General features: G+C 36.1%; 1 protein-coding gene across 4 annotated transcripts in view; it reads left to right on the forward strand.

Annotated features, from left to right (window-relative positions):
* LHFPL2 (LHFPL tetraspan subfamily member 2) overlaps window positions 1-18,315 on the forward strand; it is a 119,589-nt gene that overhangs the window by 61,609 nt on the left and 39,665 nt on the right. The window lies entirely within an intron of this gene.

The following is an 18,315-nucleotide window of genomic DNA, read 5'->3' on the forward strand; positions in this document are numbered from 1 at the left end:
TGAACACTTCCAGGGATGGTGACCACCATATCCCTGTGGAACCCGTTCCAATGCTTAACCACCTTTTAAGTAAAAAAATCCTTTCTAATGTCCAACCTGAACCTTCCCTTGGTGCAGTTTGAAGCCATTTCCTCTTGTCACTGGCTGCCTGGGGAAAGAGACCAATGGAAGAAGAGTAAAATAATACTTCCAAAAAGCAACTGCATTTTCTTATCAAGAGATGGTTATTTGGAATAATGTAATGTTTCTAGTTGTCTGGTTTCCATGGCAGAGCCAACTTATGTGAAATATTTCATATTTAAGGGATTTTGTTTGATTTCAGTGCTGTTGGCAGCAAATGTTTAGAACCCATGTATTTTGTTCCATGTGCTTTTTACTTTGGTGACCAATTCAGTGAGAAGCCTTTGCCTTGATTTTTTTCTTTTTCTGCTGTAATGACCTCTGAAAAGTATGTTTACTCTTCCTTTCAAAAATTAGCATTTAGTAACAACTTAGAAAAGGCATCTCAGTTTAGAATATTTGCATTAATGTAGGTGTATATTTACTATGTCCTCTTTATTTCTGCTAGCATTTAACTAGAAAAACTAGATAAGTGAATTTAAAGTTTTTCAGCTAGTTATGGATAATTCTTTTTTGCCTACATTTTAATCTGCCCCTTGCTCTCATCCTCCACTGCCTGACAATTACCACGACTAAACTGTTCTATCCATGTAATCATCAGTGCACAGACAGAATGAAAGCATTATAGTCAGTTCATAAATCTTTATTCAACAAAAAATACAGATATTCTTTTCTCCAATTTTGATGCTGTTTAAGAACGAGATGCTTAAGAATTGAAGAGACTCTTATTCAAACACATCTTATTAAATGCTTCTGAATTGCTTTTCGGATAGTGTTACAGATAATATATATCTGTATATTATTATATACAGATTATATCTGTATATTATTATATACAGATTATATGTATTATATATATAAATATAATAATAATGTGCCTCAGACCAGCTAAGGGGAGAGTCCTATGACACTTTACAGCAGAACAGAAACACAGCATGTGCATTAATAACCAAATTTAAAAAACAACTTGAGTGACTGTTAGCAGCAGCAGGTGGAAAACCAGTGTACAGGGTTAAGTGTAGTGGTGATGATAAAACTGCACAACTGATAAGATTAACAGCGAGGATCTAATATGTTTAAATGAAAATTGAAATGATAACTTTTCCTTCATAACAAAATATGTAAATAATGTTGTCTCTCTTGTGAACACAGCAAAATCAAGTTGTCTGCATTTTATTCAAAGGCATTGCATAATTTGTCTTGGGGAAACATGTGGAAATAGTTAAGCACTTATTTGCATAAAAATCTTCAGTTGTAGCAAAATAATTAATAAGATTTTTTACTGGAAGCAATAAATAAACAACTAAGATAAAACTCGAAAGGAGTAGATTACCTTCTGCTAATCTCTTAATAAAATTATCAGTATTTTGCCTACTCTTTTGAACATTCATATAGTACCTCACTTGTGTGTGCTCCTTTTGTTGAAATATAAGTAGGATAGAAGCTTATTAATGCTTTTTTTAATAAACATAATGGTTAGACTCTGAAATTGTATTAGGCAGGAAAGCACCAGTTATTTTCGTTTTCCATATAATATTAGGCAAAAAAGTGATTTCTTAGTGCAGGGGTGCTAAGATCCTTCCAGGACCTCAGGTCACGGCTGATGGTAATCCACACTCCAGTGAGATGACTCAGCAAAAGTAGATTTTTCCTGCATGCTGAGTCTAGTTTAGACAGCATGCAAAACTTTAGATAATATAACAGTAAACAAAAAGCTGAAGACCAAAAAAGTCCTGTGTGTCTCTTTTTCCTAACACAAAACTATCACAAAAAAGTTTGCCCCATCCGGTGAACCCCCTGTAGAGCCCAACAACAAAAAACAAATACCCAAAATCTGAAATCTAATTCCAAATTTCACCTCACTTCCATTTAATAGAAACAAAAATAAAATTGGAAGTCTTTTTTCCATTTTCTTTCATTTTGTCTGTCATTAGAGGGAATAAAGGACATGTTACTGATTCAGAAAAATATTACGTTTTCAAGTTTTTCGGAAGGCACTGGGAACTTTCAGGTGGAGTAAACCACATTGAACTAATAATATGCTTATGGATTAGCAAATGCAATGGTTCATTTTTGTGTTATTATTAATGGAACCTAGTGTGGTTCTTGGCATGGAGATGGCATATCACAAGCAGTGAGTAAATAGCAATTGCTGCTACAGGAAGAGGTGTGATGTAGTGCATAGAGCTGCCTGTCCCAACTCCTGCATTTGACTTCTGCCTCTGTTATTAACCTGCTAAGTCATATTAGGAAAGGTAATGAATTTCTTACTTCTCTTGTCGACTTAGATTGCAAAATCTATTGTCCACATATTGAGGCTCTGTCCTTATCACTGTGCTTTGTTGTCCTGTGGAGTCCTTTATTTGCTATAGTATTACAATTTTTCCTCTGAGAGTTTCCCATTAGCTCTCAGAAACTCACTGTATTATATGGAATCCTGAAAACACTTGAATATTTCTTCTACAAGAAGAAAACTAGTAATGTTTTCCACAGCACGGTTTAATATTGCATCTGGTCTTGTGCAACTCAGGCTGATGCCAAAAGGGATACTTCAGCCTGTTCTTTCCCTCTCTTGCATCAGCTCCCAGTCCCAAGGTGAGTTCAAGGTAAGCAGCTGATTCAGAAAAAAACCCCTAACTGCCAGTGAAGAAAAACTAAATCAGGAACCTATCAGGAACAAGCTGGCCTGGCTTGTCCTGTGGGTGAGAAATTACTAGATGCAACAAAAGGGACAAAGCCACAATAAGCAGCTGGAAGTAGATGGGAAGAGTGATGCTGTTTCTTTCAGCAACAGGTAATAAATATACCAGATGAAACATAGCATGGAAGCCTAGGCTTATTAAGAGCTGCATTTTACAACCATATTTTGAACTCAACAGAAAAGTGTCTTATAATGGTTGTGACAGCCTAGCTACAGTTCTGATTATATTAGTTGCTGGTACTAGATGTATTTTTTTCTAATACAACTTTTTTAATTGTTTTTTTTCCCTAAAGTAACAGTTATCTTTGTTATCTGCATTACAATTTCAAGCCATATTTCTGATGCCTAAATATAACCTTTCATTTTATTTTAATTTGAACTGAAGTCAATTTAATCCTGCAAATTGGGTGACAGGAGCTGCTCTTGATGTGATAGTTTCTATAGACCTTATATTCATAATTTCCCCTTTAAACTCCATCAAGAAACTTGATTCATCCTTGAAAATTACTTGTGTAATTGGAGTTGACTCTTTGAGGGGCATTTTTCACTCACTGCCCTTTCTCTGAAAAATGTGCAAAACAGATTAAATTGATTTCTTTGATCTTGCTTTCTTTGTGAGCCTCATGTACTAAGATCTTGTCTTGAAGGACCTGTCTTCCCCACTCACTGTAAGTTTCCATTAAACAAGAAAAGGGATGAACAGGACTAAGGAAGAGAGACATGAAATATTAATATGATTTTGGAAAATGGAGTGACTAACTTTAAGTGAGGAGCCTTTACACATGCTTGTGAGGACATGGATGTTTCCCATCAGTTGCATTCATGGGCAGGGTTACTGAGTGAATTCAGCTAAGCAGGAGGAACAACAGTTCAGCAGCAGAAAAAGCAAGTGTGCCTCTGAGAATGCTGCAGCCCAAGAGGGACCCTGGCTCTCAAGCATCTGTGAAACTGACCTAGCCAATGATGTTGCTGAAATTTCACATCTGTTATTTCTTACTGCCCACTTCTTTGGCAACGGCCAGTCTTCATTTTTTCCATTATAGGCAGCTGCTGGAACTAGAAGGAGCTTAAGCTTATTTTTCAGATGTGCTAAATAGACTACATTTTACCTTTATTCCTTCCCCCCCACCCTCTTTCTTCTACCACATACTGCAGCTTACTGACTTGTTTCCAAGTACAGGATCTGTGAGTTGCATGCTCAACATGTGTCTGGAGATGAGCAGATGTGTTATCTTTGTGCATGCAAATAATTCTTTTAAAAACAGGGCCATCATGATGTCTGGGAAAAGAAATATTCTTGAAGAGAAACTGTCAGTGAAATCTATATAAATTGTGACAGAACTCGGCAACAGTTTCATTGAAACCTGCTTTCAACCCTGGATGACTAGACTTTATGAAGAAAGTAAGAGCAGAGAGCTCAATGGTGGAGCCAAGTACTTTATTACCAACTAGAACTGAGCTGCTTGAAATAATGAATTCCTTTTGCATTTCTTGAAGCTATCTTTCCATTTTTCTTCAATGTCCCCTGGGGGAATTCTCTTACATCCTTCTGGCCTTTATTGCTTTAAACTATTGGAGCTGTTAGATTACTTCCCAAAGCAATTAAATGGAGGAAGGTATTACAGCCTCTAAGCAAGCTGGAAAATAACCTGTTGACGACTGTTCAAATTCGTGCATCTAAAATTGTGTAATTGGAGTGTAAGAATACAATATATTTTTCCCCAATAATTTATGGAGGCAGACGATGGAAAAAGCATTCAATGATAGTTACAAAAGAGTGAAGGTTGCTGGCTGAACTTGTTACGAATGCCAGGGAATCACCAGAATTCCTTCACTGATTTTTAAATCAGCATGAGATACTGGATGTAACTTAATTGAGGACATATACTAATGTATGTAGTAAGGTATCCCTGACAGTTGAGTGCTGTGGTCTGATCATGCAGCTGCAGTTCTGCATAGGGGTAGTGCTTCCCTCAGAGCACTAGTCACAGATCCCTGCTAGGTAGTGCAGAAGGACTTGAGACAAGGCCCATATCACAGTGAGAGAACATTACCAACTTTCAGTGCCATGTAATGGATGGGAAGAATGGATGGGAGGAGGTGAGGCAACATACCTGACCCAAAGGTGGGTCAATCTTATGCTATATATGCCTCCTAAATTACTTCAATATGCCCATGAAAAATTTAAAATAGGTGTTTTATTGTTTCTAAATATTAAATGTTATAGTTTAAAAGCCTGATAAAATTCTATATTGCTGTAATTAAAAAAAAAAAAAAAAACAAAAACTGCTGTACCAAATGTAGGCTGATTATTTTCTTTGGTTTTGTGCTTTTGTATCTCTTTAAATCTTTTGTTTTTCCCTAAAGCAAAATAATTTTGTCTACTTGTAGAAGGTTGCCATAGTCCTTTACCACATTGTTTTCTAATCCACTTCTTATAGAAATCATACAGGAAGATAAATATTTTCCTAAAGATTCTTTTGGGGGTAAAATTTAATGCAGTAGACAGTGAAAAAAATTTATAATCTCTAAAGATTTATGGATTTTATTAAATGAGGGAGAAATCTTTCCCTGCAGATAATTTTTTTTTCATGTATTGGAAAAGTTGAATCTGAGAAGAACAAAAAGAAATTCTATATTAGGGAGGTTGAAAACATCCATTGAAGCCCAACTAGTTTTCCAGATTGTGCTGAGCATATTTCTCTCATGAAATTGGCTACTATTGCTCATATTTCTTCCTGAAACTGTCAAATCCATTGGACGTATGATAATAAAATACTCTTGCATGGGCATATGTAAAGACATTATATTTAGTGCAATTAAAGCATTTTTTTAAGTCTACCTCCCCGGCATTCTCATGTATAGTTGTTATTAAGTTCTTTTTATTTGTTGCTGTATTTCTGTATTTTTTTTAATGATTGTTTTCCTGGCAGCTGGAGCAACTCTACCTCAGAGTTAATACTAGCATACTGAGACTGTCATGTAGAGGGGATGATGCTTTGTCTGCATGTTAAGTAATCTAAGTGAATCAAAAGAAAGTGGACCAGATGCCACTTGGGAAGCCTTTATCCCATTTATTTTTATTTCTTTTAATCACTAATCTGTGTTATAGTTCCTCTTATTAAAGGAAATGCATGAACAATAATAGCACACTAATCTGTGCTGCATTTCAGCAAGTCATTTCAAAAATTCATCACTTCTGTTTTAGGATGGTGCTCAACTAACAGTAAGAAAATAGGAATTAGGATTAGATGTGCAAAAACATATTTTTTAGCATGTTGTGTGGCAGTCTGAAAGACTGCTATGTTCTTTTTTCCAAATGCGTCTGGAGGCGCAGCTCAAAACATTAAACCTACGGAAAGCCTATCAGAAGTTTTGTGTGTTTAAAGGTATTTCAGTATCCTTAGAAGTAATCTGGTTATGTTGGCACACTTTTAATAATTTTACCTATTAAAGCATCAGATATCTCTACATAACCTGAGCAACCTTCTAATGTTGCCTGAGTTCAATTCAAAATGGCCAAAGTATTATATGTTTGAAGTGTATTGCAATAATCAGAGAAAAGAAATTGTTTCTTGGCTGAAGTTGTGGAATGTAGGAGTTGTCTGTAGCTGTCATGATCTAAGGAAGCACCCATAAAGTGGGAGGGGAAAAGGGTTTTCAGATCATAGATCTTCTATAATACTGTGGAAAATATACTCATGGAAATAGTACACATGAAAAAACGAGAAGTTTCTGCATTCACTTCTGAGTATCAAGTCTCAACTCCTCTGTTGAAAGCATTTCTGTTTTTAAAAGTTTACTTTGTGGAGTTTTACAAAGGTTGATGAAAATTAGAGAAGCAGATTAAAAAAGGGATGAATAGCAAGCAAAGGAGTTTAAAAATGAAAGCCAGTGGCTAGAGAGCAAGGACACAAAGGTTGAAAGCTGAATTCCCCGTCTCCCTCAAAGTAAATAACAGTTGTTCTTCCTACACCCCAAGATGGGAGATAGTAAACTTTCAGGTGCCCAAGTGTGAGGTGTTTAAAGTGTTAGACTGTTGCAGGAGCTTCTGAGAAACTTCTGAAGGTTGTGATGAGGTCACCTCAATTCAGTGTTATGCCCAGCTGCTTTGGGGCTTAATACTAGGGTGGAAGGTATAGCAGAGAGCACAGAGCAAATACACTTCTGAGAGGGGTTTTGTTAAATCATTTTAAAACTAGACTGTAGAAAGGAGAAGAAATAAGCTTTATTACTCTGGTACACTGCAAGAAAACCACAGGACTTACTTGCTTTCTCAGAGTGTAAGATGTTTGTGCTTATACATCTGCAAAACCTACTACAGAGTTTTCATTCCTTTTCTTCTGTAGGCTAATGATACTGACTATATTACAGCTCCTGCTCTGCAAGCCTTTATTCACATTGCTTAGATGTATGAAAATTCCTTTTGAGGGTGACAATCTGCTGTGAGTAAACAGAGATGTACTTAAATGTCTGGAAAAGGGACCAGGGCTGATATTGAGCTGGCTATTACTTAGTTTCATTTTCACTTCTTACAGGAAAAAAGTTATTTCTACTTGAAATACACTGAAGTGTTTTGCATAAGTAAAGAGCTCAGTTTCTTCAGCTGTTGCGTTACTTCCCTTTTGAAAAAATATTTTGAATCTAAACAAGGATTTTGGTTCCATTATTTTCCTTCTTATTACAGGCTAACCAAAAATTGTCAGCTTCATAATAGATCTTGCAAAAATCCTGTTTACTCTTTGAATGAGTTCTTCAATCCATCTTTGCCATGGATATAGACATCCCTTTTACTAACTTTGTTGCATTTGATAACTGGAGAAATGGGGCAGCCTTTGTCCCCATTTGTGACTGCTGTTGTGACAGAGCAGCTAATTAGTATGTTGAGCTCAGCCCACTTGCTGAGGCCATCAGCTTCATCTGAGGCTTGTTCTTTTTCTCACAGTTTAGTAACTGAATTTTGGCGAGAGCCCTTGAGTAAGATGCTGTCCATTTGTTCTGCTAACAGCCCAGCTGTGGATATATAAAATCCCCTTTCCCTGTTGCTCCTTGCAACAACAGGTTTAATTGTTACGGGCTCGTAGGAACCAATTAGATTAACAGATGTTAAAGGGAGCCAGTTTCAGGTCTTGGTGGGAAGCAGTAATTTGAGAAGCCGTGTGTAAGGGCTTGCTAACACCTAGGTGATGAGTGTCTGGGTTTGAGGCTTTGGGTGCCATGAAAATTGCATGACTTTTCTCCTGTTTGATGAGGCCAGATGGGAATGTTTTTAAGAATAGCAGCCAGAGCACATTTTTACTTATTTTAACAAATGACAGCATGTTCTAGAAGCTCATCATTGATTTTGTTGCAAATTTCCCATACTGCATTAAGCTCTGTTGAACCCTTATGTTCATGCTTGCTTGAATATGTCTTGTGGAGAGAGTTTATTTTGGGCTCTTTTTGGTTTTCCATATTAAATGGCAAGTTAGTTAAATATGAAATATCGTAACAGTTTGATGTGACAGAGGTCTGTTTGTTCGTCTACTTAATCCATTGCGGAATCAGAATTACTTCCTGCTGGGTGCAACCTGAGAGGAAGTTTTACGTGTTGCAAATGAGGGCAGGAGAAGTTTTTTTTCCTTGTTCCTCTACGGCCTTAAGTTGTTTTGGTCAGTGCTGCAGTGGCAGAATCTGCTCTCAGCAATGGTTCCGATTTACAGATGTTTATGTGGATATTGAAAGGCAGTTTGTTTATGGCTTTTCAAAAACTTAGTAAGAGTTTCAAGGCTTTTCAGAGGAGATGAATTTTGAAATATAAAACTATGTCTTCACTTGTTTTCTCAGTCACCTTCTGATTTATAAATGGTTGATTCTTACATGCCCACTTGTACCTTGAATAACATTTGAATCATTTTGAAATCATGGAAGAGAATAACAGCTTTTAGCAACCAAGGCCCAGTCAGTGTTGTTTACTTACTGATACTACTCATTAATTTTATTTGGTTGGTAGAGGAAAAAACAACCCAAACATAAGATTTAACTTCATCTATGTCCCTGCAGTTTTGGGCTTGTTCCATCTGATACATGGGTGGAATTGCATACCATTGCTATCAAAAGCTGTCCAATAAATACTTTTTATTCTCTGTGAGGAAAAAAATGGAAGTTCTTTCAATTTCTGAAATTTCTACACAGCAAAGGAGACACATTGGAATTCATGTATGTGGATCTTGTTGGGCATTCACTCAGAAATTACCTTTTTGTAACTGTGTCTTTGTCTTGTATCACCAAAATTTGATACAAAATAGTCTGGAATGAGACCAAGGGTGTCGCCTGCATGCTTAGTGTCTTGATGCATATATGTAAACTGACAGATTCCTCTCTTTCTCACCGCAGTAATGAAATTGTAAAATGTAATTATGGGCACCATGGTTGAGGCTCCTAAATGTGTGACTCAAAGAAAACACTAGATATGACTCATGATAAAATCACAAGAGCTAGAAATCATTTGAGCTCACTTGGTTTCGATAGGTATCGGCTATAGTTGCACATTTCTTTACAGGATCATGCTTGTAGGTTCAGCTAGCAGCATATTTTTGTGGTATTATCCATGCTAATAAAAAAGAAATTAATAACACTGGGAACTGTGCAGTGGTATTTTGAGGATGGAACTTTGTTTTCTGTGCCAGCTGATGAAATAATAAGTATTTATTTAAGCAATTATACCCAATGCTTCGCAAAGGGACTGTATAAGTTTGACTTAATATTTGCAAAACATAATATATTCAATAATGTGATACAGAATTTTACAGTGTGATTCATTGGAAGCTAATGTAATATAAAACATAATGTATTTAGTAACAGGATCATGTTCCAAAATAGATCCATAGAGCTGGACTTTAGATATTCCTATGAATATTTACAATCTTATCTAGCAGAAACAGGAGACAGAATAGCAGACTCTTGGGTGAAGAGAAAGTGAGACCATTTTCCGCTTGAATTTAGTCTATAGATCAGTTCTGTATTCTCAGGTGTTTGTGTATGTTAGTCCCATTTGCTAACTGGCAAAGAGTGCAATGATGGAGTATCTATTGTATAGGTCCAGCAATGTGCATCATGCCTAAATCAGTGAGAATTATGTGAAGTTACATATTTTGTCAGATTTTCCAACCAGGGTGGCCTAATCCACCCAATTTCTTTACACATTTTTAAAATGTTGGTGATGTTAAAACTTAGAATGGTCAACACAACTGTAAGAGTCGTTATATGATCCACCTGGATTTAATACTTGAAGTGAGAAACAGCTGTGGCTTTTTCAAGAGCTATTCATGTGCTGTTTGTGTGCATGCAATTACATTTGAACAAGGAAGGTTGTATCTGTATCTGTAGTGACACAGGTACACGTCTGCCCAGTGTTCTCTGAAGGTATGTGTAAAATTCCAGTTGGCTGCAGTGAGAGCTACTACACCTTTAGTAGTGAAGTATATGTTGAAACACACCTCATGATAAAACAGTCCTCTAGAACTTCACAGAATTTCGCATGTTATTTGAAAAATCCTGCAAAAAGTTGTTCCTAGAATACTATTAAGTAGCTTTATTTCTTCTACCTCATTATATTTGAGAGTTTTTTTTTCACTTTGGGAGTCCATAAATCACAGGGTTAAAAGAGGCTCAGAGAGAAATGTTGCAGATAATAGCCATGGATATTTCAGAAGTCTGAGAAGAGGAGAGCAAGAGATAGAGAACAGTATAAAAAACACTGGACCTTTTGTCATTGTGCTAATTATTTTTGGACCAAAAGCATTGTTCATCTTTGGGACATGAGTATATTAAGATGGAAAAATCCATTGAATCTTTTGTGAATGGCTGATACTCTCCTGCTTTTTAATTTATAAATAGTTTGCAACTCACAGCTTAATTTGTTTAAATTCTTTGATTTGAGGATCAAGAAAAAGATCTAGTCAGACTGAACTCTCTCAGGGCATTAACAGTTTGATATTTCTATGACACAGTCTAGAACAAAGTCTGTTGAGTAAAACTTGTATCATTTGATATAAATTTCTTATAGCAAAATAGATGGTTTTGCCATGGAAAAGTTATTTTAAAAGTGATGGAATGAAGTGGTTTGCTGACATGTAATGAAGTACATGCTGCAGTAAGGAATATGTTATTTTAATTAAATGAATGGACAAGTCTTTGTGATCTTATTATTCTGATCAGCTCTTGATAAAGATCTAGACAGAGTTTTCCAGTTGCTAAAGCATTTTGCTGACTTGTGCATGATGGCTAACACAATAAGGGTTGACAGCAGCTGTACTGATTAACATACTGGCTTTATAATTTTTATAAAATTAGAGGCATTGCCCCAGATAATTATTACTACCTTTGATTTTTAAATGTTAGCATTGATGTTACTTATTACTGGATAGTATTATATCTGTTAGTTGTAGCTGAACAGAATTACCTCCTTGCTCCTTTTGAAAGGTAAATTGAACTGTGCCCCTTTGTTTCAAGGCAGAGCAGAGCAGTGCAGAGCAGTTCTTGGGTAGGTGAATTGTCCTTTCAAAGTAGAAGAGGCTAAGGGGAGCTAGAGTTTTGCAGAAGGAGAAAAAAAAATCATGAGATGCTAAATCACACAGACATTTGGTAAGTTATATGCCTTACATTAGTGAATCAAGAGCAGATTCCAGTCCTTTCTTTGGTAAGTGGAAAGCTTTCCTACAGCTATATTCAAAGAAAAGCATTCCATACTGCTTAACTTCTGCTTCTTTTCAGCCATTGTAGGAATACACTCCAGAGTTTGCAGTGTTGTAGAAACTATAAATTATGTAGCTTCTGTCACTGCAGTATTCTACCACAGTATTTTGTTTACCCATAGCTGCCACCTTTGAAATGCAGAGTTGCTTCATACAGTTCTTTCTTTTTCTAAGGTGACATTTACATTTTATAAAAATAATTAGTATTCAAGCAATGATTTTAGGTCTGAGAGACAATTTGTAGTTCTTTATCTAAAGAGAGGGTGCTACTGTACCTTTAGTGAGAGCAACCATTTTGGTAGTGTTAATGCATGACCAAAATGGGGACAGTGAAGTTTGATCTGTAAGTTATAAGATGGTCCTCCTGAAAGTGAGTGATGGTATTGGGGTTTTTTTCTTACCCAGGGTTAATAAGAAAACACTAGCTATTTACAAAGTCTGATGTTCTCAGATTCAAAGTCTTACTGCTATCCTACTCACATTTTCAAGATGACTTTTAGCTCAGAAAGGGAAAGAAAATAGAGATGCAGAGCAGATGGGAGGCTGATAGATAAGCTCCTATAGCAGCGGTTTGAGTGTTGGTCAATAACAAGTATATACTATGCTTGTTTGGAAAAGGATATTGAGCCAAGACTGTTTTGAATGTCCTTTTATCAAATCTCCTTCTAACTTAGTGTTCTCCAGAACAGTTCGCAATTGTTTCAACTTGCCATTTACCAGTTGATGCTGCCTGATAACAAACTCATGAAGAATTTTCTGTGAACTTTCTTAAAACCTGAAACTTTATGATATCAGTATTTTTCACAGGTCTGTATTACAGACTTCGACAAAAATGGAATTGTTAGCACAAACTAGAGAGATTAGTTTTCTCTGAAACAGCAAACAAAACTGGACACGGTTCATCCAGAAGTCCTGAGTTGTGTCCTTGTTCACTCATACTAGGTAAAGATTTTGAAAGTCTTATCTGTGTTTGATCTAATTAGCTCTTGTGTTGAAGGAGAGTTTGAATGATTTCTCTTCCCCATATAGACTATGTCTTTTAGCTGTAGTGCATAAGTGTTTCTTTGTTTGTTTTGCTTTGTTTTTTGCTTTGTTTTGGTAGGGTGTTGGTTTGGGGACATTTTTTTTTCTCCCAGTGCAGAATGAAAAAAATTTCCAGGAAGGGACAATAACTGTCCAGCAGAAAAAAAATTGCATATTAATGCTAAAAATCACTAAAATACTTTGAAAAAAACTTCTTGCTATGTTGGTTAGAAAACTGGGTCATCTGTATGTTTCATTACTGTGGTTTGATTTATATTGTCTAATTGCACCTAGATTTTTGGGGACTTTAGAAATGTCCATTCCATTAGGAAAAGGGGTAGTTCTTTGTTTAAAGAAAAATTTCTGGCAGGAGGTAAGAAAGTCTGTAAATACACACACCTCTTTTGTATGTGTACATCTTTGCAAAATTTTCACTGAAATATAAGTGCCTGTTTTATCATAATCAGAGGCTGTTGTGGGTTGCTGGCTGAAAACAGTTTGAGTCCTTGAATAAGATGCAGCGTACACTGAAGCTGGATTCCTCTGTACAGTCTCTTTTGTTTGGTTTTATTTTAATTTTTTTTTAAGAAAGAGTGGCTGCACATTAATTCTTCAATAGGAGTGGGAAAATACTTGATAAATTTGATAAAGGGACTTGACAGGGATTCATTTTATAACAAAACATGGCTTGAAAGTTTGGAGCAGTTAATCATACCTTGGTTTCCCTTTTTTGTTTAAATAACTTATTTGGGAAACAAGCTAAATGAGTTTGCTTGAGGACAGTGTAGGAGAGGGTGGACAGAAACATTTTGTCCAAGTCTATGCTGGTGTGAATTTTCATTGGATTTTAGTGTGTTGAGTTTGTATTTCATTTATACTGTCAGACTTTATGGATAATGTCTCCTCAGAGGTGATGGGCATCAATGTCAGGCCAAACCCTTAGCTTCTATTTTGGTGTGCTGATAACATATGAACAGCATGTGGAAGAGGCAATGCAGTGGCTTGACCAGTGCTGCTGAGCATCAAGGACTGTCTCTGGTACATGAAAGTGGTGATGTATGATCTGGGATCTTCTGCAGCACTTTTATTTCATATGCTGTTGTTGTGCATATTTATGTTAGGCCAGCAAATCTGTTTTGTGGTGTACAGTTCCTCTGCAGAAATCAGAAGTAAAATTGTGAGAAGGGAGAAATTTTTAGATCAACTTATTTCTGTAAACTTCCTGGTTGATTGTATTAATTTTGGAGGAGACATCTGGAAATCCTGGCTCCAAATATGTTAAAACTCAGCAGGCAGCTATTAGTAAACATACAGAGGAACATCTGCAGCAGCTGCAGCATGACTTTCTGTGCCTCTCCTCAAGACCTAGCTTCAATGACAGCTTCTCTTACAATCTATCTATTTAAGACTTTGATGTAGAAGTGAAGAGAAGCAGATGTAAGATGTGATCTCTCTGAGTTACTAGTGGGTATTATAAAACAACAGAGATGCAAGTGGCTTAGCAGCTGTTTCCAGTTAGCCATGACTTCTTGTGTAACTTGGTGGTGATGCTTTAAGTCAGGGATGGAAGAGTATGAGTTTCTCTTCCACTAATACAATGTAAATATTTGCACAGGAGAAAAACAATTACGCAGAGCATTATTCAGTAAGGTTGCGAGTCCCAAACATGGAATCATTGTGATTATCTTTGTTAAAAAAAAACGGAAAATTTTGTAAGGCTAGATGATTACATATGCTATCTTCATGATACTTTTCAGGCCATTAATATCTTTATATTCCAGTATTTCATTCACTTGAATGCTTTCTGTTTTCAGCATGCATTCTCCCATCTTCACATGAGGCGTGACATGTTTCCTCAATTTGTCTTGTTTACCTCATTAGTTTGTTATAATTTTCCTTTGTTCTTCTAATGCCAGCCAAAATGGAGACATTTGCTTCTTTTATTTGTAGTTAAATATTATGAATCTCAACAGTGGCAGGGAAGAACAACCAACAGGACAGGCAGGCTGAGTGACAGGGTGAGCTTCTGCAGCTGCTCCAGTCTGACAGCATTCATGCAGCGAGTTTTGCAAAAGGTCAGGTCCGCCAGTAGCAGCAGAGCTTTTGTTTGGAGGATAAGGTAGATGATTACAAAGAGCTGATACCTTTGGGTAAAGACTAAGGAAGTTTGTTGCTGATTTTCTAGAAGTTAATGCAGGATTTCTTTGAAAGAGGAGATAGAGCAGTGGTAATTTGTTTTTTCCTAGAGATGTGTGGAAAATGGGACAGATGGATATCTGTGACACAAAGCGTTAAGCGCATGGACTGGCAACACATGGAATTCTTGCTTTGCCTTGCTACCATTGTGGTTCAGTGGTCCATTTTATGATTATACTGGTAGACCAAGGTCAAATACACCCCTACAGAAGAGTATGATCTTATTTTTTAAGGACCTCTGAACTGGATCTGCATTAATCTGCTTTAATTATTTGTTAAAATGTTCTCATGCTAGCTATTGAAGAAGGCAGTTTAAACCTTTGATGAGCATGGCAAATCTCTTCCTTTTGTCAGGACCAACTTCTGGCCTTTAAATGCCATTTTCATCAACCCGTGAAACAGTGTAAGGAAAATTTAAATTAAGCTTTCATTCTTCCTACTTAAATAGAAGCTTCTTACTTAAAACAAAAATCTGACTTCAGGCATCAGCTTCTTGTGTAAGGACTTAGCTTTGACTTGCCAAAAGTTTGTCTTAAAAGATATAAAACGTTTTCCCTTGCTCTTAGGATAATAGCAACAACAGTGACAAATGGAGAGCCTGTAGATTGCACTTCATGGGGTAGAAGTGAGTGACAGGGAAGGAAAGGTAAATACAAGTGTCCTTCCTTTTTTCTTTGCCAAATGTTGTATTAACTTTATAGAAAGAAGCTAGACAGAAATTGAGAAGTCTGAATTTAAATGACAATGAAACAGAACGGGAAAATCAACTGAATCCACACCTAGGAAGCTTAATTTTTATTTATTTTTTTGGAAGGACAGCTACCAACAGAATGAATTAATGTTGAGCTTAAAGGTCATTAAAAGGTTATTTTCAATTAGTAAGGTGTCTCGTAGCTGAATACAGTTTACTACACTAGAGAAGAAACTTTTTTCAACTGCTGTACATATTTTTCCTATGTGATTTTCTTTTAATTCTATGAGATTAGAGAGTATATTTTCTCTGTAGCTTCTAATGTATGTAATGCAGTACTCTTGGAATTGGATACATTTTGAATATTGTTTTCAGACTTGTTTCAAACATTTGTCAGCTCTAGCTGATGGCTGCAGTTGAAGAGTAATGGATTGTTTTCAGCTTTGTGAATGGTGTTATTCAGCAAGTGGATGTTAGAAGCATTGAAATTCAACTTGCAGAGCTCCTCATAGCAAAAAGCAGTTTTTCTCTCAAAAGGGTTGTTTGTGTTCTGGGTTTTTTAAAGTAGCCCACCCCAGTAATCTTTAATCCTGCAAGACTGGGATTAATTGCTGTGGACACAAAACCCAGGCACATTTGTATATTTATTATGTAAGTAAGGAGAAATTTAAAAGAAGCATATTCTTATAGTCTACTATGTGAATAATGTTTGCATTACAAAAATGAAAGTAAAGAAGGATGTTTTACTTTCTTTACTGTCAGAGGCTTCTGTTAAGGAGAATGAGGTGGCTGGCTGAGAAAATATCCCAAATAGATTGTGAAAACTTTGAGTTTCACTTAGGATCTTACTCTTATTGCTAATGCGATAACTTGGGACTTTGGGCATCAAATGGCAGTTTGGCCCACCTCAGAGCATTTCCCATATTGGCATGTACTATGCACACTTCTTGCCAGTTAGCTCTACCCCACGCAAGCCCCTTTAATGCTTTCAAGGTTTCTTTGTTAATTAATTCTTCAGCCTCTGTTACACTGTGAAAAGTGCTGAAGGGCTGACTTTTGTCATTTGTGTAGGTGACTAAAACAGGATTTTGTTAGAGAGCCTTAATATGTGGCTTAAGTAAGAGAATATTCCATCAATAATTGCTTTTTTTCCATTTTGGTATTCTATTTTCAATCTCCATGGCTAAATCTGTGCTAAAAGCTTTTACAAAATCTGCCTGGCAGTATAATTTATGATTAGACCTGAGGGATGAAGGCTGACTCAGCAATGTATTTCACATAAACAAGCGTGCTTAGAGTTGTGGGTTGAAAAGGCAATTTCTCTGGCACACAGGCAATGTAGGACATTCTCAAAGCCTAGACAAACCGAGACAATGCAAAAAAAAAAAAAAAAAAAAATCAAAGAAGGGAATATTTCATGCTCTGACTTGTAATTTTAATTGTTTTGGGGTTTTTGTTGTTCTCACATGCCAAGCTAGCAGCAAAAGCTTGCTATTCTTTTACCTACATTTTGAAGATTGTCTGTCTAAATCCAAGTTCCTGAAAAGAAATGCTTGCTTTTGGAGTGTCTGAACTCTTTTAGGAACATAATGTACTTTCTTCTTCAGCATGGTGTAATAAGTGGGTTAAACCCAAATACATATCAGATACTTCTCTGACAGATTTGAAATCTAAAAAATGGCTGAATGTGCTCCTCCCTGTAAAGTATTCTGGGGAGTGGGTTGAACAGATTAAATACAACTTCTTCAAGATTGACTGTAAACTCTTACGCAAGTTTCAAATCTATATTCAGTATTATTGGATTTGGTTTGTAACCTATTTTGTCAGTAATGAGTACCTTAATTTTCCATGTTAAGAATAGGACTGCTTGTTTGTCTGATTGACCTCGACATTTCGTAAGAAAAGCATGGACCAAAAGGAAGCTTCTGCTAAACTTATATGTCCTTCCCTCTCTGACCTCCAACTTGTTTGTTGAAATATGTTGCTGGGGAGTTTTTCCCTTAGAATTTCAATTTTTGAATCAGCCTTTGGGACATACAGTTTAGAATATGGTATGACATCCTGACTACCCAGGAAATATTTTCACAATAGCAAAATCTTGTCTTGACAAAATGCAACTGCTAATGAGTAATTACTGCTGAAAATAAATGGCAGTTGAACTGAATAGATCATTATTGTGTGGAAGTGGAATCATGTGACAAACACATCTGAAATCTCTGTTTTGTCCAAATAGGCAGTGAAGTATCTACATTGAAATCTTGAACTGAAGTAGTTTTTTCTCTTTCCATTACTTCTTCATCTAACACTTTCAAGGGACTTCATTTATTTTTCAGCTCACATGAACACAATGGAATTTTAGGTTGAAAATAACTGAGGAACTTAATTCAGATATTTCATAAATGAATTGAATTTTGTCTCAAATAGATTTTTATTGTGTGTTTCACAACTGAGTTTATTTATAAACTCACAGAGTCTGCAGTTTAATCAAGCCTAATCTTTCCCCAGCACCCACAGGAACTCCCAGTGATACAAACATGTGGGAATTCTAATTGCATATACAGTGTTACCTAAATCCTTTCATCTCTCTCAGAGAAATTCTTTCCTGTCTGTTATTTAGAAACCAAATTACTGAAGTTAGTATTCACTCTTCCTGAAGGGAAAAAGGAAAATGTGATTTTTTTTTAAGTACAAATTTATTAATGTACTTATTATTTGGTGGAAGCTGAGTCTTGTTGGTTTCTTTACTGTGTGTCCTTAAAGACATCTTACAGATGTACTTTATTTTTCTATGTGATACACACTTGAAACAGTTTTTAAACTAAATATTTATTGCAGTTGGAATGCTTAAA

This window comes from Melospiza melodia, chromosome Z (assembly GCF_035770615.1).
Source record: "Melospiza melodia melodia isolate bMelMel2 chromosome Z, bMelMel2.pri, whole genome shotgun sequence".
Taxonomy (NCBI): Eukaryota; Metazoa; Chordata; class Aves; order Passeriformes; family Passerellidae; genus Melospiza; species Melospiza melodia.